We start from the raw sequence: 23,645 nt of genomic DNA, 5'->3' as shown, positions 1-23,645 counted from the left end.
ACAATGTGGGTTTATAACAATCAAACGGCATGCATATGTTAACAGAAAATTGTTCGTGACAAGTACAATTCAGATTATTCCAGAATCAGAGAGGGCAAGCGTGAGTGTTGATTTTATCCATGTTAAGGAACTGTGATGAAGTGTCATTTACTGACTTCAATTACATTGTGATTATGACATTGGGGAAAAGACAGAAGATGGAGTGGACTGGGGGACATGGCTGATCAAACTGGGAAGAGGAACATTGCTGTTCCCTAATTATCAGTCTTGGAACGTTACACTTTACAACTCATATGAAGGACAGATTCAAGGATAAATCTATAATGAGAAATTAGCAGAGACAATATTAATGAAATATATTTATGCAATGCAAAATACAGGGACAAAATGATTTTCTATGCAGACCAAAAGATGCAAAGTATAAAGAGATAAGTTTGTTAAAATGCATTCCTGATATTGAGTTATATAATTTGAAATGTGGATGTGAAAACTGGAAAAGTGATGTACAAACTGTATCAATCATTATTTGATCCACAGCGGAGATGCTGATTTCCTTTCTGTCAGTGAACCCCCTCACTGAGATTCTCTGGCCCAGTCTCTCACACAGTATCTGGAGGTGGGTGGGGTTACCATTTCCTGCTGTTCATGGCACAGTTTAAATTTTTTTAAAAATCCACCTTCACCATATAACTAATCTATGGTCTTTTGGGTTCTGTTTAGCTGTCAGTAACATAGGTCTGTGATATTATTGGAAAACAATGATCTGGGACGACAGCCAGTATCGGCAGAGTGGTCACAGGGTATGGCACCAAGACAAATGGATTGCAGTTCAGAGGAATTTCTAAATAAAACTTCCAACTTCTGTCTGTCCGTATTTATCTACCCTCATGCTGCCTTCTGATCTATCTGACTTCACTCTCATCTGACACCTCTTCCTCTCCCTCTCAGTCAGTCGCTCCCCTTTCTATCCTCTCTCAGTTTATCTCCATTCACTTTCTGTTCCCCGGTTTATTTCTTTCTCACGCCATCTATCTCCACACGCTCTCTCTATCTCTAGTTGTGCAGTTGAAGAGCTTGTGACCCCACAACGGGTTGACTGACCTCCATCGGTGTTATAATAATTTGGCAGTTCTCTGATCCACAATAAATACTTCAGGTGCCTGGTCAGATAAGCTGGTGCGGTGACAAGTACAGTGCACAATCACCCATTATCTCTTCCTGTTCTTCTCTGATGTACAGCTGCCTTGAAATATCTGTGCAAACAAAATAGACTGAATGAAATTCGAGCAGTCCAGAAGACGCTCATGACGATGGATTTCAATTCGGATTTAATGAAGGATGAGATTCTGGAAAAACCGAAGCAGTGAAAGAAAAACAGGGCAACACAAGAAATAGCACATGAATACAACATGTGGCACCCAGTAGGCCTCATGGTAATATCGCTAGATTATCAATCCCGAGAGTCAGCTCTTGTTCTGTGAACCCAGGTTCGAAACCCGCCACTGCAGAAAGTGGAAGTTTGACTCAACATTTTTTTAAAAAGCTGGAATTAAGAATCTACTGATGAGAAGGAAATCTTTGCCGATTGTCAGAAAAGAAAAAAACATTTGGCTTACTAATATCCTCAAATGAAGTAATCTTGCATCCACACTCCAGACCCAAAGCAATGTGATGACTCTCAGTCGAGCTTTGAAATGAACTAGCGTGTCATTCAGTTATACCAATCGCTACAAAATCTCAAGAAATGAAACCAGGTGGACCATCAGTTATCGATCTGACCACCGAAAACGTCAGTTGGAAACATCACTGTCGGACATGCAAAGTCCTCCTTACTAACACCTGAGGGCTAGTCCCAATATTGGAACAACGGCCTTACAGACTAGTCAAGCAACAGCCTGACATAACTCATGTTCATGAAATTATAACTGACAGAAATACCCCAGAAACCACCATCACCATGACTGGATATGTCCTGGCCCAAGGTCAGGATCAATCCAGCAGAGGGGGCAGCTCAGTGCGATACATTCTGGAGGTAGTAGCTCTGCGAGTCCCCAGAATTAACCCCAAACCCAATGAAGTCCCATAACTTTAGATTAAACGTGAGCAAAGCAGCCTTACTGATTAACATGTAACGTCATTCCTCAGCTGGATCAGTACTCCTCCATGTTGAACAACACTTGGAGAAAGCACTTTCTGTGAAAAGGGCACAAAGTTTATTCTCGCTGAGGAATTAAAAAGTCAACCACCAAGAGTGGTTTGGCAGCAGCACTACCGATCACGCTGGTCGGATCCTAAAGGACATATCTATTTGATTGGGTCTGCAGAAGGTAGCGAGGGAATGAACGAGAGGCTAAGAAAAACACACCTGACCTCATCCTTACCAATCTACCAACTGTAGATGCATCTGTCCATGACAGCATCGGTAAAACTGACCACCACACTCGTTGAGGAGACACAGTCTCACGGTCACATTGAGAATAAACACTATAGTGTTGTGTGGCGCTATCACCATGCTAAATGGCACAGACTTCAAACAGATCTAGCAACTCAAGACTGAGTATCCATAAGACGCTGTGGTCCAACAATAGCAGAAGAACAATACCCCAGAACAATCTGTAATCTCATGTCGCAGCATATAAACCATTCAATCATTACCATCAAAGCAGAGGATTAACCCTAGTGCAATAGAGAGTAAAAACAATGAGAAAAAACTGCTCAAGTATGTTCTGTACATAAAACTCAGGACAAATTCAAACCAGCCAAATACCGCCTCATCAGTCTACTCTCCATCATCAATAAAGTGATGGAAGGACTCACCAACAGTGCTGTCAAGCAGCACCTGCTCAGTGACGCCCAGTTTGGGTTCCACCGGGGACACTCAGCTCCTTACCTCACCGCAGTCTTTGTTCAAACATAGAAAAAGGAACTGAATTCCAGCACTTGAAAATCAAGGCTGTATTCTTTCAAATGTGGCATCAAGGAACCCAAGCAAAAAGGTTATTTCGAGCAAGTATTTCATTATTGGAGTTATACCTGACAGATAGGAAAATGGTTATTGTTGTTGGAGGTCAGTCATCTCACTTCCAGAATATCTCTGCAGAAGTCCCTCAGGATAATGTGGACGTAGGTTTGCTCCATGAGCTGGAATGGTCATTTTCAGATGTTTCGTCACCATACTAGGCAATATCTTCAGTTGCCCTCCGGATGAAACCTAGGTCTAAACACCTTCTGTTGTTTCATCAATGACCTTCTCTCCATCATAAGGTCAGAAGTGGGGATATTCGACGATGACTGCACAATGTTCAGCACCATTTGCAAATGCTCAGTTATGGAAGCAGTCCATGCCTAAAGGCAACAGGATCTGGACAATATCCAGGCTTGGGCTAATAAGCGACAACTAACACTGGCACCACACAAATGCCAGACAATGACTATCACCAATAAGAAACTATATAACCACTTGGTATTCCGTAGCATATTTGTCACTAAATTCCCCTCCCAACCACTCTATCAATACACTTCAGGTTACCAATGATCAGAAATTCTACTGGACTCGCCACATAAATATAAGAGCAGATCCAAGGCTAGGAATATTGTGCGTTTAACTCACCTCTTGTCTTCCCAAAGCATGCTCACCATCTACAAGACACAAGTCAGGTGTGAGATGGAATACTCCCCAATTGCCTGAATGACTGCAGCCACAACGACACTGAAGAAGCTTGACACCATCCAGGACAAAACAGCCCAATTGATTGGCACCACATCCACAAGCATTCACTCCATTCACCACCTATGCTCAGTAGCAGCAGTATGTTCTATCGACAAGACAGCCCCTTTCAATCCTACAATCAGTTCCATCTTGAATGACAACGGCAGCAGGTTTTGGCGAACACCACCACCTTCAAACTCCCTTCCAAACCAGTCAACATCCTGAGTTGGAAATATATCACCATTCTTTCACTGTTGCTGGGTCAAAACCCTGGAATCCCCTCCCTCGTAGCATTGTGGTTAAACTCAGCTGGACTGCAGCAGTATAAGAAGGCAACTCAGCACCACCTTCTCAAGAGCGTAACTAGGGACGGAAAAGAAATGGTGGGCCCATCCAGCGATTCCCATAACCAAAAAAATAAGTTTAAAAAATTCCAAGTTGAACACCTCAATGTAACAGGTTTTCTGATTTGAACATGAACAGGAAAGCAATGTTTCTGATCCTGAACATTTTCGACCTTTCTGTTATGAGAAAGGTGTTCAGTGTTCCATGGCATATTGTTGCTGAGTGCTGTGGTAAATTGCACCAGTTTTATTAATTGCAATATTAGTGTAACTGGATCGATCCTTCAAAAATAGCAGACTGGAAATGACAATCATCGTCGAGACAATGTACTCCCGCCAGATGAGACTCACAGATAGCAGCTTATATTCAACATCATACTGCGCTACTGCTTCACACTGAATCCTCTCACCGTCCATATTACATGGGTTACCATTGACCAGAAGGTGAATTCAAACCAAAATGAAGATACAACGGTTACAAGAGCAGGTCTGAGATTTACAATTCTGCACTGAATAATAGGCCGTATGACAATACAGGCATGCTATATAGCAATAGATGTAGGCCATTCAGCCTCTCTCTTCACTCTGAAACTGTCTCATTTTGTCATAGTCTCTAAGACTTGTGGAAATATATTCTATAGTATAATTGTATCAATCTTTGCAGTAATCACTCAGTTTCAATCAATTCCACCCCCCACTTCTTCTAAATTCCATTGAGTCCAGACATAGAGCCCTCAACTGCCGCTCATATGACAAGCCATCATTCCCAGGATAGATCATGTCCAACACTCGTAGATCCTTCCCCAGAACAGCTTACAATACTCCAATTCCCGTCCGTCCATAGCCCATTACATTCTCAGAAGTATGTCTCCGCTCTTGTATTCTCACTCTCTTGAAATGAATGTTAACATTGCATTTGCTTTCCTAACTGCCAACTGCACCTGCGCATTAACCGTAAGAGAGGACAATGACTCCAAACTCCTTTTATGCTTCAGATTTCATGAAGCCTTTTAGAACATAGTGTCTGCCTGTATTCCGCCTACTGAAGTGCATAATCTCACATGTTCCCATATTGTGTCCCATCAGCCATGTGTTTTCCCAGTGTCCTAAACTGTCCAAGTCTTTCTGCAGTCTCCCCACTTCCTCAATATCACCTGCCCATCCAATCATCATTGTATCATCTGCAAACCTAGTAAAACTGCCGTCAGGTCAGATGGTTCACGTAAATAGTACTTCCTGACTACCTAAGGACTATCCGCCATTGAAAAGGCACAACGCTCAAGATGGTTGACTCCATTTAGGTTTAAGCAGTGCATTGACTGGAATTACACCTGCAATGCCTTCACTCCTTGCACCACTGGCACTGACACCCTGCTCACTATTTTATTCTGAATTTACCGCATTATGGTGATACAGAACTTGATGGCGCACGATCCCAGTCTATCAATGGCAATCTGTCTCAATGCTGACTGTATGGTGCTCACAACAACTAATGTCATTTTGTATTGAAGACGACAGAGGGAGGTGTGGGGAGGGGATGTCGATCATAAATGACTGTGAGACTGTCACTGAGGGCTGACGCAGGCCGCGAAAGCCCCAGATGTACCTGTGACTGTTGTCACCGCTGCAGGCAAGGTCAGCTTTTCAGTGAGTCAAATCAAAGAAAGTGATGGGCCTGAGCACTCAGATCCTGTTTGTACCAACTAGCAGAGGTATTCACATACAACTTCAGCCTCTCCCTCCAGAAGCCGAAGTCCCAATCTGATTCAAGAAGGCTATCATCATCTTCGTGAGAAAGCACATGGAAAATGCCCTTATAGACGACCATCCAGTGGCTCTGACCTCAATAATCATGAAGTGTTTTGAGAGGCTGGTTATGGCCCACACCAACTCCAGTCTCCCAGCCTGACCTGCTGCACTATAATTTGCTGACTGATGTAACGGGTGCACAACAGATGCCATATCCGAGCCTGCACGCATCACTGGAAGATCTGGACCACAAGGACACCTACACCAGACTCCTGCTCATTGACTAAAGCTCCACATTCAAAATCATTATCCCTTACAAACTAATCAAAAACTCCACGATCTTGATCTCGGTTCCATCCTCTGCAACTGGCTCCCCAGATTTCTGACCCACAATCGTGAAGATAGATTTAAACCACTTCCTCCACAATAACAATGAACACTAAAGCTGCTGAAGGATGTGTTCTCAACACGCGACAATACTCCCTGTAAACCCACGGCTGTACCCTCAGCCCACTACTGTCCTCGCAAATCACCCATGGATGTGCCCTCAATCACCTACTGTATTCCCTGTACACCAACGGCTGTGTCCTCAGCCCCCCACTGTCCTCCATGCACACCCAAGTCTGTGCCCTCAGCCCCTTACTGTATTCCATGTACTCCCACGTCTGAGCCCTCAGCCCCTTATGGTACTCCAGGTACACCCACGGCTGTGTCCTCAGCCCCCCACTATCCATCCTGTACACGCACGGATATGACCTAAACCAACTATTATACTCTTTGTAAACCCACGGCTGTTTCTGTAGCCCCCTAATGTCCTCTTTGTACAACAACGGCTGTGTCCTCAGCCCCCTACGTACTCCCTGTACAGCCACGACTGAGTTTCCATATTCCAAACAACGCCAGCTACAAGTTCGATAATGACATCACTATAGCAGTACGGATATTTAACAACAACGTGTCAGAATCTGGAAAGGCAATAGAGAGCTTGATGGCATGGTGTATTGATAATGACCTCTCTCTGTAATCGGCAAATGTAAAGAACTGATCACTGACTTTATGAAGAAAGGAGGGGAACACACCCCATCTACATCAACCGTTTGAGTGAGTCAGAGCATCAAGTCCCTCGGAGTGATGATAACTCACAACCTGTCCTGAACTTCTCACATAGGTCCGACGGTCGGGAAGGTTCAACAATGCCTCTCCTTCCTGAGGTGATACAAGAAATGCAGCATGCACTACTTCTACAGATGCACCATTGAGAGCGTATTGTCCCGGTGGATAACAGCCTGGTACAGCAACTGCTCTCCTCAGGATTGTTAGAAACGACAGAAGGTTGGGTGCACAGCTCTGACCAACACGGACTCTAACATCCCAACCATTGATTCCATTTACATGGTTCGTTGCTGCAGAAAGGCTGCCAACATCTACCCCAGATTACTGAGGGAAGGGAGACAGGAAATATCTGGGGCATTAACAGATATCTTTGTAGCATCCTTGAACACGTCTGAGGTCGTGGAAGACTGGAAAATTGTTAAACCCCTTGTTTAAGAAAGGTAGTAGGGATAATCCAGCCAATTATGGACTGATGAGACTGATGTTAGGGGTAGGGAATCTGCCAGAGAAGATACTGAGGGATAGGATCTACTCTCATTTGGATGAAAATAGTCTTATCGGTGATGGACAACATGGTTTTGTGCAGAGAAGATCATGTCTTAACAACTCAATAGAATTCTTTGAGGAAGTGACAAAGTTGATTGGTGAGGGAGATACTGTAGATGTCATGTACATGGACTTCAGGAAGGCGTTTGGTATGTTTCCCCTCGGTCAGGTTATGGAGAAAGTGAAAGTCACATGGTGCGCTAGCTACGTGGATAAAAGAACTGGCTGGGCAACAGGAGGCAGAGAATAGTAGGGGGTTCCATTTAAGATGTTTCTGGAAAGATACATGAATGTGCAGGGAACAAAGCGATACAGATCCTTAGAAATTAGGCGACAGGTTTAGATAGAGGATTTGGATCGGCGCAGGCTCGGACCACCGAATGGCCTGTTTCTGTGCTGGAATGTTTTGTTCTAACATTATCAAAGACCCATCACACCCCAGTAATTGTCTCCCACAACCTCTTCCATCAGGCTAAAAGATATGGAAGCTTGAAAACACTGAGCAGCAGGTTCATTAAAAGTTTCTTCTTGACTGTTATTTGACTGAAGAATGTACTCCCTAATCTCAGATAATACTGATCTTGTTCATGTTGATCTCACCTAGCGCGTGCGCTGTGCAGCGTAACCTGGATGCCTCTCAGACATGTTTTACAGCCATTGATCTGCACATCCTTGCTTACTATAATCTGCCTTTACACCTTGGTACAGGTCATAGTAAATGCTCATCTCCCTCCCCCCAGCTCACTCTGAGCTCTCTCTGGTCCTCACCCCCAGCACCTCCCATTCCCTATCCCCAGCTCACTGTGACCCTATCCCCAGCTCACTGTGACCCTATCCCCAGCTCACTGTGACCCTATCCCCAGCTCACTGTGACCCCATCCCCAGCTCACTGTGACCCCATCCCCAGCTCACTGTGACCCCATCCCCAGCTCACTGTGACCCTATCCCCAGCTCACTGTGACCCCACCCCCAGCTCACTGTGACCCCATCCCCAGCTCACTGTGACCCCATCCCCAGCTCACTGTGACCGTATCCCCAGCTCACTGTGACCCTATCCCCAGCTCACTGTGACCCCATCCCCAGCTCACTGTGACCCCATCCCCAGCTCACTGTGACCCCATCCCCAGCTCACTGTGACCCCATCCTCAGCTCACTGTGACCCTATCCTCAGCTCACTGTGACCCCATCCCCAGCTCACTGTGACCCTATCCCCAGCTCACTGTGACCCTATCCCCAGCTCACTGTGACCCCATCCTCAGCTCACTGTGACCCCATCCCCAGCTCACTGTGACCCTATCCTCAGCTCACTGTGACCCCATCCCCAGCTCACTGTGACCCCACCCCCAGCTCACTGTGACCCCATCCCCAGCTCACTGTGACCCTATCCCCAGCTCACTCTGACCCTATCCCCAGCTCACTGTGACCCCATCCCCAGCTCACTGTGACCCTATCCCCAGCTCACTGTGACCCCATCCTCAGCTCACTGTGACCCTATCCCCAGCTCACTCTGACCCTATCCCCAGCTCACTGTGACCCTATCCCCAGCTCACTGTGACCCTATCCCCAGCTCACTGTGACCCCATCCCCAGCTCACTGTGACCCCATCCCCAGCTCACTGTGACCCTATCCCCAGCTCACTGTGACCCCATCCCCAGCTCACTGTGACCCTATCCCCAGCTCACTGTGACCCTATCCTCAGCTCACTGTGACCCCATCCCCAGCTCACTGTGACCCCACCCCCAGCTCACTGTGACCCCATCCCCAGCTCACTGTGACCCTATCCCCAGCTCACTCTGACCCTATCCCCAGCTCACTGTGACCCCATCCCCAGCTCACTGTGACCCTATCCCCAGCTCACTGTGACCCCATCCTCAGCTCACTGTGACCCTATCCCCAGCTCACTCTGACCCTATCCCCAGCTCACTGTGACCCTATCCCCAGCTCACTGTGACCCTATCCCCAGCTCACTGTGACCCTATCCCCAGCTCACTGTGACCCCATCCCCAGCTCACTGTGACCCCATCCCCAGCTCACTGTGACCCTATCCCCAGCTCACTGTGACCCCATCCCCAGCTCACTGTGACCCCATCCCCAGCTCACTGTGACCCTATCCCCAGCTCACTGTGACCCTATCCCCAGCTCACTGTGACCCTATCCCCAGCTCACTGTGACCCCATCCCCAGCTCACTGTGACCCCATCCCCAGCTCACTGTGACCCCATCCCCAGCTCACTGTGACCCCATCCTCAGCTCACTGTGACCCCATCCCCAGCTCACTGTGACCCTATCCCCAGCTCACTGTGACCCCATCCCCAGCTCACTGTGACCCCATCCCCAGCTCACTGTGACCCTATCCCCAGCTCACTGTGTGCTTTGTGTCTCACTATTTCTCTCACACTGTCTGTTTCCTTGTATTTTCCTTTTCTCTGTCTTCTGTTTCTTTCCCTGAACTTACTATCTCCCCTTTTCCCTGTCCATGTGACTGTTTGTTTCTTGTTTTGTTTCCTTTCTCTGTTTTACTGACTGTCATTCTGTTTCCCTCGCTGTGTTCTCTCTCTCCTTATAAGTGTCTGTCCAGCTCTCCCTCATTGTGATGGTGATGGTTTCTCTATTGTTTTGAAGCATGTGATGGCTCTTTGGTTGCATGTTGGAAATATTGGTTAAATTTCAATTGCTGTCAAAACAGCAACCAGAACTTGGATATCCATTTAATAGCCAATTGCTACATCTCAATATTTTGGACCTGCCTTCCCTGAGTGCTCTGCATACTGGCAACTGAAAGCATTCTATTCATGTGCATAATAGTGTGACGGTAACAGCTCTTCCCAGGACCAGAAGAAACTACAGACGGTTGTGTGCACAGCCCAGACTATCATGGAATTCAACATTCCCTCCAATTATAATTCTCATTGTGAGCAAAAGGCGGGCAGCATCAAATATCTCTCCAAAACCGGTAATGATCTCCTATAACCTCTTTCAAAAGGGAGAAGATACAAAGGCTTGAAAACGTGGACCAGCATGCTCAGGAACACCTTCTTCCTTACCTTAGTTACACTGACGAATTGAAATCTCTAACCTTTCAAATAATATTAATCTTGCGAAAGTCGATCTTGCTTTGCACACCTCCTGTGCAGCTGTAACCTTGAGTGCCACACTCTGTGTAAGTGCCATTGAGGCTCAAGGTCTTCTCAAGGGCAATCAAATGAGTGAACTAGTGCTGGCCCAGCCAGCGATACCTATTTCACATTAATAAATTTAAGAAGATGACGACACTCAGCGAAGACAGACAAGTGGGATCAAATCACTTTAAACGTGATCTTAGATATATACAGTTTCCCTCGGTATCTGAAGGTAGAGTGTTCCTACAAAACCTTTCATAAGCTGATATGGCATAAAGCAAAGTAGCATTAATTAAGTGGGAAAAAATCATCTTTCTTGGTAAAAGGGAAAATCCTCTTCGAATTTCTTTTGGTTAGCGAAAACAGGACGTAATGGAGGTTTTTCGGAAAGGGAAGTGGCAAAAAGCGATTTTTTGAAAAGCGGGGTTTACATGTACCGGCATGGGCAAGATATTCAGGAAGATGGGAAAAGTTAAAAATAGATGAGGTAAATCTCACATTTTATTTCCATCCTAGATGATTATAATTCCATTTGTTTGTTCTTTTTCTTCGATCTCTTCCTTTCTCTATCGATTTAACTCACTCCTCCTCCCCTTCAAAGCAGACTTCACTGTCATCAGCATTATTCACACTATTTTCCAACTGTTTTCAGTTCAGAAAAGCTCCCCAGCAATTTTTGTTCTTTTCTTTGCATTTCTCATGCAATATGAGATCTCCAGCATCTTCTTGTATTTGGTTTAATCTTCAAAGTTTTATTCCATGGGAAGTCGTTGTCTCTGCCAGGCTAGCATTTGTTAATCATCACTAATTGTCCTGATTGTGAGGCCATTCCTCAAGCCAAAATAAAATCAAGGACATTGATATGGGTCTGAAGTCACACTTAACCCAGACCGGGTAGTAACATTAGATTTATTTACCGAAGGTCATCAGTGAAACAGCAAGATTTTCCTACAAAAGGTGGGTTTTATGGTTCTTTTTCGTAAATTCACTTTTATTCCAATTCTTATCATTTTCATTGAAGTTCTGCCATCAGCTGTGGTAGGACTTGAAACAAATTGCTTGAAACAATGCCTTTCGTTTAATAAATTTTGCTCCTGAATTACATCCAGAGACATTCCTACTCTCATACATTGTCCCAATCATGAAGTAATGTCCGAGACAAGAATAATTTTGTGATTGAAATACTTGTAACTGGAAAAGTGCCAAGAAGAGAGCTTGAAACATAAAGTCTGAATTTTACCAACGTTCAGACAATGGTTTGTTCAGCCACAGCACTGACGCAGAGATGGAGACTGGGGATATTATGAGCTGGTAGTGGACAGGGTTCGTGACAGAGAGATCACGAGAGATAAATCAGTCAGGGCCAAAAGGGATCTCGAGGTTGTCCATAGTTTTGTTCTCAGATGTTTGTAAGAGAGTGGTCTGCAATTCAGATGATTGGAGACAGCAAGTTGAATTGAAGATAATAGTTTATTTCTTTGACAAATATAGATAACATTTGCACGGAATGTTACAAAAAACAGTGCCACGCAAAGTGCTAATGTTCCACTTGCAAGGTGCCAAACCCTAGTTTATCCTAAAATATTTTCAAGGTTTATAAATAAAACATGCAGAGGGGCAGAGTGGAAAAGGTAAATTCAACTCTGTGTCGAAAATGCTATTTGTGGCTCCCTCGTAAAATGTGTTAACTACATCACTTATACATTAACCAAAATAGGAAAAGCAAGTGACTGGAATTGTCAAATCATCCTCTGAATAACATCTGGAGATCATGAAGGAAATCACGGTTTGTTTGCGATATTCAGAAATGATGGTTGTGAGAATGTGGAGGTGGGGAGCAGTGGAATGATGATCAATGTTATGGATGACACAAAGATGGGCTGGGTGGATCACAGTCAGGAGGGAAGTGTTAGGCTACAGGAGGATAGAAACAGATTAGTCAGATAGCTAGATCAATGGCCTGATTAAATTTAACACTGATAAATTGGGAAGATGCAAGACAGAAGTAACAAGACAAGTGAGTACTCAAAAGTGAGTATGAAGTAGGAGGGCTACATTTGCTCGTTTTTTCTTTGCAGCAGGGAAGGTTGATGAGGGAACCTGTTACAGGTGTACAAGAGCATAAGGGGTATGGAGAGGATGAACAGGAACAGCTGTTTTCCTTAGTCAAAGGATCAAAAACAAAGGGACACACTTTTAAAGTGAAAAGCAGGAGATTGAGAGAGGATTTATTGAATGGAATATGGAATATGAACTGAGAGGGTGGTATGAATCTGGAATGCGTTGTCTAGGAGGTTGGTTGAGGCAGGTAACCACAAAAACGTTTAATAAGCCTTTGGATGTGCACTTGCTGGCAAAGACGTGATCGGACTACTTTTCATTGCATGATTCTTTGCAGTGGCAGCCAAGAACACTCTGATATATTCTGAAACAATTAACAATGGCAGTTGCTGCTTTGTTCCTTTGACTGTACTCAATAAGTGGCTATATTACAAACCAGCATCATCTCATGCAGCTTCAGCACTTACTCAACCAAAGTCAGGCCAGCCATCTCTGGGAGCATCCAATGTAATTCACATGCTCTCTGCAAGCATTGTCCAACAATAGCACTGATATTGTTCTGGCTGTTTGCCACCATTATTATAGTCACAGCCATAACTTGAACACAGCTTTTTTCCATTATAATACAGATCTTTAGCAATAAGGATGTTATTTCTCTGAAGCATAATAAATTAATTCCCAGGTATTCACTTTGACAAACAGCAAGTTTTCCTGTGTTTTTTGCCAGTTGTTTGTCTCAGAATTCACCACCCCAAACTTTTCACACTTTAACATTTAGCCCAAAGCAGCAGATCAGGAAATGAGTAGAAGGTCGGGGTGAATAGGACATCAGGCACGGCCAGTTTAATGACCATGTCGAGAGAAGGAATCAAATCAGTCCAAAATGTGAGTTGACTACACATGTGGGCAGTGCGACCAGCTGCAGCTCCTGGGAGACCGTGGTCAGGAGCTGCACCTGGCTGGTCTCCGGGTCATCCAAGATACTGAGAACTTCATATATAAGAGCTTTAGTGTGGTGGTAACGCCCATGTCCCTCTTTAGCCATGTTTCTGTAAAGACTATAATATCCCAGTCCCATGTAAAGATCCACGCCCTGAGTTCATATGCATTACCTGTCAGCCCTGTTGCATTTAAATAAACGGAATTTAATCCAACAGGCGTTCCTTGCTTACAGCCATGTTCCAGGCAGAGAGTAGTTGAGCGACCAGCAGGTATGGCAAACGGAATAGGCAGAGAGTGCAGGAATCCCCTGTAGCCATTCTTCTCGAAAACACGTATACCATTTTGGTTACTGATTGTGTGTGTTGGGAGATGGGGGATGGGTGTCAGGCAATGACCGTTCAGGGGAAAGCAGCAGTAGCCAGATTGGTTCCACTGCGACTGGCTCTGGGGAGCAGCAGGATAGGATAAAGATAAACAGCGTCTTAGAGATAGAGGATTCGATTGTTAGGGAGACACAAACTGGAACCCAGGATGGGGTGTGGCCTCTCAGGTGTCAGGGTCCAGCATGTCTCTGAGTGGCTGCTGAAAGTTGTCGGGGAGCAGGGGTGTTTGAGCTGCTTGAAGTAATTATGCACATTGATACAAATGACACAGGTAGACATAGGAATGTGGTCCTACAGAGTGATTACTGAGAGCTGGGAGAAAAGTTAAAAACCAGAGCCTTGACAGTGATAATCTCCTGATTACTTCCAGTGTCATGAGGTAGTGAACGTAAGAATAGGAGAATATGGTAGATAAATATGTGACTAAAGAATTGGTGCAGGGGGAGGGATTCATATTTTTAGATAATTGGTAGCTTTTCTGTGAAAGTTTTGACCTGTTCAAGAGGGACTGGTGGCACACGCACTGGAGGGGGCAGGGGGAACCAATATCTTCGCAGCCAGTTTTGCTCATGCTACAAGGGAGTGTTTAAACGAGATCCTCAAGAGGTATCCTCAAGAGCTGGGCAGCAAATGTGAGGTTGGAAGGCGATACAGTATTCAGAATAGTACGTTGAAGAGATACATCAGGCAGGAATACGATAGGGAGCAAGGAATGCCTATGGATTAAATTGCACTTATTTCAATGCAAAAGGACTAAAAGTTAAGGCCAATGAATTTAGGGTGTGGATCGGTAATCGGCGCTGGATAGAGTAGCTATTACAGAAACATGGCTGACGGATGGATAGGACGGACTGCTTAATGTATCAGGGTAAAGTGCATTAGGAGGTACAGAGATGGTGGAAAGAGGGGAGGGGCTTGTGTTTCTGATTTAGAGGAGTACCACAGCAGTGATCATAGATAAAATACCTGGTGAATCACCCAGTGTGGCTTTGTGGGTGGAACTCAGAAAAAAGAAGGGGATGGTGACACTAATGGGCTTGTACTATAGGCCCCCAAACAGTCAACAGGAATTACAGGTACAAAAATATGCAAAGACATTGGGAAGACGTGCAGAAACATTCGGGTTGTTATAATAGGGGTTTTAGTTTTTATAACACAGACTAGAACTGCCAGAGCATTAAGGGATTTGATGGGATGGAATCAAGTAAGTGCGTCAGGAATCTTTCCTCAAACATTATATAGAGTGTCCTAATCGGGAAGTGGCAAAATATGACCTAAAAATAGGTCAGGACAGGTGAGTGAGGTGACAGTAGGTGTGCACTTTGGGACCAGTGACCATAGTTCAATTAATTTTAAAATAGTTATGGAGAGGGGAAAATAAGTGGTCCACAGATTCAAGTTCTAAATTGAGACAAGGTTAATTTTGATGGACTTAGACAGGACTTTGCAGGGGTTGATTAGAGTAGCCTGTTTGCAAGAAAAGGGAGCTCCAGCAAGTGGAAGTTTAAGATCTATATGTTCCTGTGGGGGTGAAAGGAAAGTTGACAGGAATGAGGAACCCTGAATTACAGAAATGTTTTGGTTTTGACAAAACAAAATGTGGAGGCGTGGGTCAGTTAGAGGCAGCTGGAATCAAGAAAATCCCTGGAGGTGTGCAGGGGATACAGGAGTTTCCTGAAGAAGGAAATCAGGAGCGCGAATAGGGGGTATGTGGTAACCTTGCCTGAAAAGATCATGCTGTATCCAAAGAGGCTCTTTAAATATATTAAAGGAAAAACGTTAACTGGAGAGAGAATAGGACCTCTCAAAGACCAAAGTGGACATTTATGTGTAGTACCATAAGAGATAGGCATTGCCCTCACCAAATATTTCTCCTCTATATTTACAGTGGGGATACTTGGAATTTGGGGAAATTGTTGGTGATGTCTTGGGGACAGTCCATATCACAGTAGAGGAGGTTCTGGATGTACTAGAATGTTTGAAGTTGGAGAAATCTCATGGGCCTTACCAGATACATCCAAGAACACTGCAATGGGCTGCAATGCAATGAGAAGAATTGGCGGGGTCCTTGGCTGATAATTTTGATCATCAGTTACCACAGGTGAGATCCCAGTCGACTGAAAGATAGCAAATGTTGTGTCCTTATTCAAGAAGGACTGAAAAATAAAGCCTGGGAAATACACACCGGTAAGCTGAACATCTGTAGTCGGTAAATAACCTGAGAAATTCTGAGGGATAAGATGTGCATGTATTCGGAAAACAGGGTTTGATTAGAAATAGTAGGAAGTTTTGAGTGGAAGTTTATGCCTGGCGAATTTCCTAAAACTCTTTGCTGACGTGACCAAGAAGGTCGAGTCGGGCAGGCCAGTAAACGTCCAAACGTGTGGTGCTGGAAAGGCACAGCAGGTAAGGCACCATTCGACGGGCAGGAGAATCGACATTTCCGGCATAATTCCATCATAAGGAATATACAAAACATCGATTCTCCTGCCTGAGCTGCTGGGCTATTCCAGTACCACACTTTTCGACTTTGATCTCCAGCATCTGCAGTCGTTGGAGAAAATGTATTCCAGTTATATCAGAACAGGATGAAGCTTTTCAGCCCCTGGAGCATGTTATACAGTTATAGGAGGAGACCAATCAGCCCCTTGAGTCGATAGAACTGGACCCAGTTTAGATCATGCTGCAACAGTCTGTGACTATTCAGCTACTTGAAGTCAGTAACACAGGAAATGGAAGAGGCAACAAAGTGACGGGACTATGGGGTATACTGGAATAACACTAGGCTATATAGCCCCTCAAGCCTGCCCTTCCCTCCAGTAAGGTCAGGGCTGATCTCTCTCGTCCGCAATTTCTCTTTCATGTCCAATTCTTTGTAGCCCTCAACTCCCTGATGTGTCAAAATCCATTAGCATCTCCCTGTGCCCCAAATCGTTTAAGAGGTGTAGCTGTCTGGGATAAAGAAGCCCCAACAGTCGCTACCCTCTGAGCGAAAGAAACAGTCCCCACACATATACCTTAGCCTATTGACATGAGCAAAAGTTATAGACATAGCGTCCAGCTGTCAACTGGATTCATTCCTACCATTGAGCAACTCGGTGGTATCATTTACCTGTGTTCTCCACCACACCATGCCGCCTCCTCCTACTCTCCCACCTCGCCTCTTTACTTGTACAAGCACCCCTAGTCCTGAAGAAAGGTTATAGAAGAAGAAGAAGAAAGGTGTGGACTTCTCCTGATGCTGCCTAGTTTGTTGTGTTCTTTCAGCCTCCTGCATTCCAACATCTGCATTTTAAACCAAAATATCTTCTTGTGTCATAGGTCAGGGAGAGTGAACGAGCTGTGCCTCTTCTTATCCAATAGCTGCGATGGGCTGAATGGAGTTCTCATGTTTCCATGAAATCAGCTTTAGATGTGGAATGAGCTCCTCGTTTTTAGACCTGTGGAAATGTTCAGGTTCCAGTAGTACTGTTACATGTAAACAGCACAAGCTTGAATGTTGTCTAGGTTTTGATGTTTTACGCGATCTTTTCTGAGCATCCTCACTTCTGAGCGAACTGTTGAGGGTCAGACTTTCCTGAAGCAGCGGAAGGTGTTTGTGCCGAGGAAGCTACCAGGAAGATCGCCCAAAGAGATATCCTGGGACTGAGAGGATTGATTTCCATCAGCCACATTATGTTCTGAATGGCCCAACCAGTGGACGTTTACAACTGATTCCCAAAAGGTTCAATTTTATTCAGTCTTCTTGACACCTTGTTCAGTTATGGGGTAAAAACAAAGTCTGCAGATGCTGGAAACCAGAGTCTAGATTAGAGTGGCGCTGGAAAAGCACGGAAGGTCAGGCAGCATCCGAGGAGCAAGAAAATCGACGTTTCGGGCAAAAGCCCTTCATCAGGAACAGAGGCAGGGACCCTGCAGAGTGCAGAGATAAATGAGACGGGGGTAGAGGTGGGGAGAAAGTAGCATACAGTACAATAGGTAAATGGGGGTGAGGATGGAAGTGATAGGTCAGGGAAGAGAGTGGGAGAAGGTAGCAAAGAATCCAATGGGTGAATGGGGGTGGGGATAAAGGTGCTAGGTAGGAGGAGAGGGTGGAGTGAGTAGGTGGAAAGATGGATAGGCAGGTAGGACAGGTCATGGGCACGGTAATGAGCTGGAAGGTTGTCACGGGTGTGAGGTAGGAGAAAGGGGAAATGAGGAAACTGGTGAAGTTCAAATTGAAGCCCTGGGGTTGAAGTGTTCTGAGGCAGAAGATGAGGCGTTCGTCCTCCAGGCATCTGGTGGTGAGGGAGCGGCGCTGGAGGACGCCCAGGAGCTGCGTGTCCTTGGAAGAGTAGGAGGGGAAGTTGAAATGTTGGGCCATAGGGCAATGTGGTTGATTGGTCCCGGAGATGTGTCCCGGGATGTTCCCTAAAGCGCTCTGCTAGGAGACGTCCAGTCTCCCCATTGTAGAGGGGACCGCTTCTGGAGCAACGGATGCAAGAAATTATATATGTGGATGTGCAGATAAAACTTTGATGGATATGCAAGGTTCCTTTAGGGCCTTGGATGGAGATGAGAGAGGAGGTGTGTGTGCAGTTGGCTGGGGAGGGTGCCAGGAAAAGACAGTGGGTTGTTGGGGGGTGTAGACCTAACCAGATAGTCGCGGAGGGAGCGGTCTTTGGGGAAAGTGGAAATGGCTGAGGAGCGAAATATATCCCCAGTGGTGGGGTCCGTTTGGAGGTGGCGGAAATGTCGTCGGATGATTTGGTGTACGTGAAGGTTGGTAGGATGGAAGGTGAGCACCAGGAGGGGTCTGTCCTTGGTTAGAGGGATGGATTTTGAGGGTGGAGGTGCGGGATGTGGATGAGATGGCTATGAGGGCATCTTTAACAACTTGGGAAAGAAAATTGCCGTGTCTAATGAAGGAGGCCATTTGGTGTGTTCTGTGGTGGAACTGATCCTCCTGGAGCAGATACGGCGGAGGTAGAGGAATTGGGAATGCGGGACAGAAGTTTTGAAGCAGGTGGAGCTATGGGACTCGGTTGGTTTGGGAAATGTAGTCCTGTGGAAATATTCAGGTAGCTATGGGATTCGTTAAAAATGTCATTGTCAAGTCAGTCATCAGTAATGGAGATGGAGGGTTCCAGGAAGGGGAGGGAGGTGTCAGAGATGGTCCCGGTAAATTAAAGGTCTGTGTGGAATGCGTTGGTTAAGTTGATGAATTGCTCAACCTCCTCGTGAGAGCACGAGGTGGCACCAATGCAGTCATCACTGTAGTGGAGGAAGTGGTGGGGAGTGGTGCCGGTGAAATTACGGAAGATGGACTGTACTACGTCGCTAACAAAGAGACAGACATAGCTGGGGCCCATACGGGTGCCCATGGTGAACCCTTTGGTCTGGAGGATGTGGGAGGATTCGAAGAAGAAATTGTTAAGGTTGATGACCAATTCAGCCAAACGAGTGAGAGTGTCGATGGAAGGGTAGTGTTGGGCACGTCGGGAGAGGAAAGAAAGGAGGGCTTGGAGGCCTTGGTCATGGCGGATGGAGGTGTACAGTGATTGGATATCCATGGTGAAGATGAGGCGTTGGGGGCCGGGGAAATGGAAGTCTGGGAGGAGGTGGAGGGCGTGAGTGGTGTCTCGAACGTATGTGGGGAGTTTCTGGACTAGGGAGGATAGGACAGTGTCGAAGTAGGTAGAGATGAGTTCAGTGGGGCAGGAGCATGTTGAGACAATGGGTCGGCCAGGATGGTCAGGCTTGTGGATCTTGGGAAGGAGGTAGAATTGGGTGGTGCGGGGTTCCCGGACTATGAGTTTGGAAGCTGTAGATGGTAGATCCCGTCCTGAGGTAATGAGGTTCTGTATGGTCTGGGAGATGATGGTTTGTTTTTGGGGGTGCGGGAATGGTCGAGGGGGAGGTAGGAGGACGTGTCTTCAAGTTAGCGCCTGGCTTCAGCAGTGTAAAGGTCAGTGCGCCAAACTACCACTGCACCCCATTTATCTGCTGGCTTGATGGTGAGTTTTGGATTGGAGCAGGGGGAGTGGGGGGCTGTGCGTTGTGAGGGTGAGAGGTTGGAGTGGGGGAAGGGGTAGACAGGTTGAGATGGTTAATGTCTTGGCGGCAGTTGGATATGAAGACATCGAGGTCCGGTAATAGGCCAAAGTGGTGTCCAGGTTGATGGAGTGTGAAATAGGAGGATGTCATTGATGCTACAAAACGACAAACCAACGAAGTAGAGACTGCAAAGACAGACCGCTCCATTTTGTTCCTCCTAGCTCCCTTGATAATGGTTCACATGCGTTACATTAACGTGGTTTCCTGATGGTAAGGAGACACACCGGATGGTTTGTGCGATGTCTCAAGGAGGTATCTTCCATCTCTGAGAAGACAGACTAATCTTCTGCACGGATATCGCAAGTTTTTGAGAATGGCTAACCTTATCAGTGTGTGGCTGCTGACAGATTTGTGAACAACATGAAGCTCATTGCAGGGTCTCACTCCAACTGTACATTCAGACGGTGAGAGTTTGGTCAGAGCATGGAGCTCTCACTCAACCAACATGGGGGCTCCACACAGATATGTAAACTATCATAGAGTAATAGAGTTCAACAGTTCCTTTAGCTCAAACTGGCCCATTCCGACTAAAATGTTCATCCACGCTAACTCCATTCTCTGCATTTGGCCCACATCGTTTCGATGCTACTGCTGTGTTGTCTATTTGCAATACTGTTACTGCCTGAACGCTCCAACATGACAACCCAACATAAACACAATCTAGATATTGTTAACTAGAACGACTAGAACGGGTGCCTAGCAAACAGATTTTCAGTGGCCATAGTTGCCTGAACATGCACAGGAAGTGTGGATCTGCTTGGACATTCCTTTCATTGCTCTAGTAAGACAATGTTGAATCTTCAACACACAATACGATTAAGCACTGTTTTCTGTAAAGTCACGAAAACCTTAATACACTTTATTGACTTCAAAGCAGTAAGATTTACATTTTTTGAATTCAGTCCAAAGCCAAATGTGGAATGTTTGTCCCAAAACGAGTCCTTGATTGTCCTTGATTTCTTTAAGTATGCTCTAAACGACCCAAGATTCTAATATGTCAGAATTTTGAAAGGTTCGTTGGTACCCTTTTGTTTATACCTAACAGATAATGCCTCATCCAGAAACCTTTCATGTCTTTAAAAAGAAACCTGTATAATCAAGAGGACGTGGCCAGCTCCCTAGCTGGACAGGTTGAATCAGTTCTGGGGTTAGTTGAGTCAGGGTGACTGGACGCTCTCTGCCTCCTTCTGCGCTTCTGACCTTGTAACCTTTCAGCAGTTGTGGCAGTTTTACACTTGGTGCTAAGGGATTTGTTTGTTGGGATTGTTGCAAGTATTCTGGAAATGCATCATTAAATCAGAATAGCCTCCTGGTTTCAGATACGATACGTTATTTGGGTATTCTATTTTCGGTTCCTTATGTTTCATTTGGTAAATCGGTAAATAAATGTTATGCATTTAAAACTAGGCGGACTCACCAGCTAATTCACTCTGGGAATATCAGCTACACACTACCCTTCAACAAGCAGCAAAGTTATGGTCTGGGCTACCTGCTTAAAATGTTTTGAGGGGTTGGGTTTGGTGCATAACAGACTGGGGGCGCTTTGCAGTATTTAGATAGCGAGTGGCAGGTGTTAGTGTCTCTTATTTCATGTGTTGATTGGCGAGTAAACAGAGCTTCAGATGGCGATGGTTCTTGCAGGAACCAAGCTTGTTTTGGAGGTGGAAAAAGTGAGCTTGGGAATTTTATAAAATGCACATTAGTCCAAGCAGCGAGAATTAGTAGACGAAGGGAATTGAAGCTACCTGCTAATGTGAGGAAAGATGAGATGATTGCAGCAGTAGCTCAGCATTCCAATTTGCTGGAAATTCCATCAGTATTTGTAGAGATGACTAAACTGCAATTGCAATTGAAGCAGCTTGAGTTAGAAGCAGAAATGAATCAGTTTCAGCTACGACTAACATTAGAAGAGGAAGAAAGAGAACGAATAGGTTTAGCGGAGGAAACAGAAAAAAATAACAAATATCTTTCGCAGGTGAGAAAGGAGAAAGGAGAGCATTTGAGCTTCAGAGATGGGCACTTAGAGAAAATGGCTTACCATTTTCAGTGGCCAGTGACCATGTGGGCTTTGTTGACCCAAACAAAACTTGTAGGTAGAGCTAGTGAGGTATTCACAACACTATCAGAGGAGGGATCTGGGGTGAATGAGGAGGGAACATGTGCATATGAGCTTGTGCCAGAAACCTACAGACAATGTTTCAGGAATCTAAGGAGGGATCCTGGTCAAATTCATGTTGAGTTTGAAAGGATCAAACAAGGTAATTTTGAGAGATGGATAAGAGCTTTAAAAAGAGAGCAAACCTACGATGCTCTTCGAAAAACGATTAAATTGGAGGAGTTCAAAAATTCACTATGTGACATAGTGCAAATTCATTTGGAAGACTGGCCGCTGAAGTGGCTAATGATTATAATTAGTGATTAATGATTATAAAACTTGTTTTGACTTCCAGAATCAATTTCAGTCCATGATGGATAGAAACTGGGGCAAAGAGAAATCCTCACGTAGAAAGGGAAAGGTAGATCTCGGTGAAGATCGAAATGTTAACTTTCCATAGGGTAGAAAGGAAATATTTGGAGGAGACAATGAAGTTAACGTGCTATGGTGTTTTCATTGCAACAAATTAGGACACATGAAATCAATGAGTTGGTGGGTTCAGGGGAGAAAAAAAATCAGACGCAGGAAAACGGGATAAGCCTGTGAGTTTTGTAGGAGTGGTAACAGAAAACACAGTGGAAACAAGAAACCTTCATCAGAGTGTACAAACTGATCAGAGGTTTGTTAAGGAGGAAGTGACAGATCTGATCAGAAAAATATACCTGCAAAGTGAAAGTTAATTCACATAGGGCAGGTAAAGAGGATGCAATATTAAGGGACACCGTATCCTCTCAGTCTATGCATATGAAAGATGAGGAGATATGTACTCCTGAAGAACTGTTTCCAGAAAATGTCCTGCTAAAGGGAATTCATCTTGAGACAAAAAGTGCAACATTTTGTAAAGCGAGGATAACATATTCAGAAAAATGTGGAACAATTGTGGAAGGGGTATTGGACAAACTCTCAGCGCCAGGAATGTAATTTATCCTTGCAGAAAATATAGCTGATTCACCGGTCGGAGCCCTGCCTACTCTGGTTGAAGAGCCAGTGGAGACGCAGGCAACTGAAGCATTGCAGGAGTCTTTTCCTGGACAATTTCCAGAGTGTTGGCAAACAAGTTCCCAGTGTCACCGCTTGAAAGAGGAAATATCAAAAATGTAAAAATAAAGAAGCTTTAGTGGCATTAACGGAGAATTTGTTTCATCAGATAGTTGATACAAAACAGGAGCATGTAGGGTATCATGTGTGCATTTTAAGTTCAACTAAACTAATTGAGTCACAGCAGAAAGATAAAAGATTAAACCAGTTGCATCAAAAAGATTATACGTTAGGAATTTTGAATGTATCCCTGAGTGTCATTACCTAAAATGATGTCCAGATAAGGAAATGGAGACAATCACATAGTCAAAGAGATGGGAAATGGGAAGAGATTCATCAAATCATTTTGCCAATGGTATATAGAAATGAGGTGATGCGAAAAGTGCATGAG

Source organism: Chiloscyllium punctatum, chromosome 31 (assembly GCF_047496795.1).
Source record: "Chiloscyllium punctatum isolate Juve2018m chromosome 31, sChiPun1.3, whole genome shotgun sequence".
Classification (NCBI taxonomy): domain Eukaryota; kingdom Metazoa; phylum Chordata; class Chondrichthyes; order Orectolobiformes; family Hemiscylliidae; genus Chiloscyllium; species Chiloscyllium punctatum.
This window is presented reverse-complemented; position numbering follows the sequence as displayed.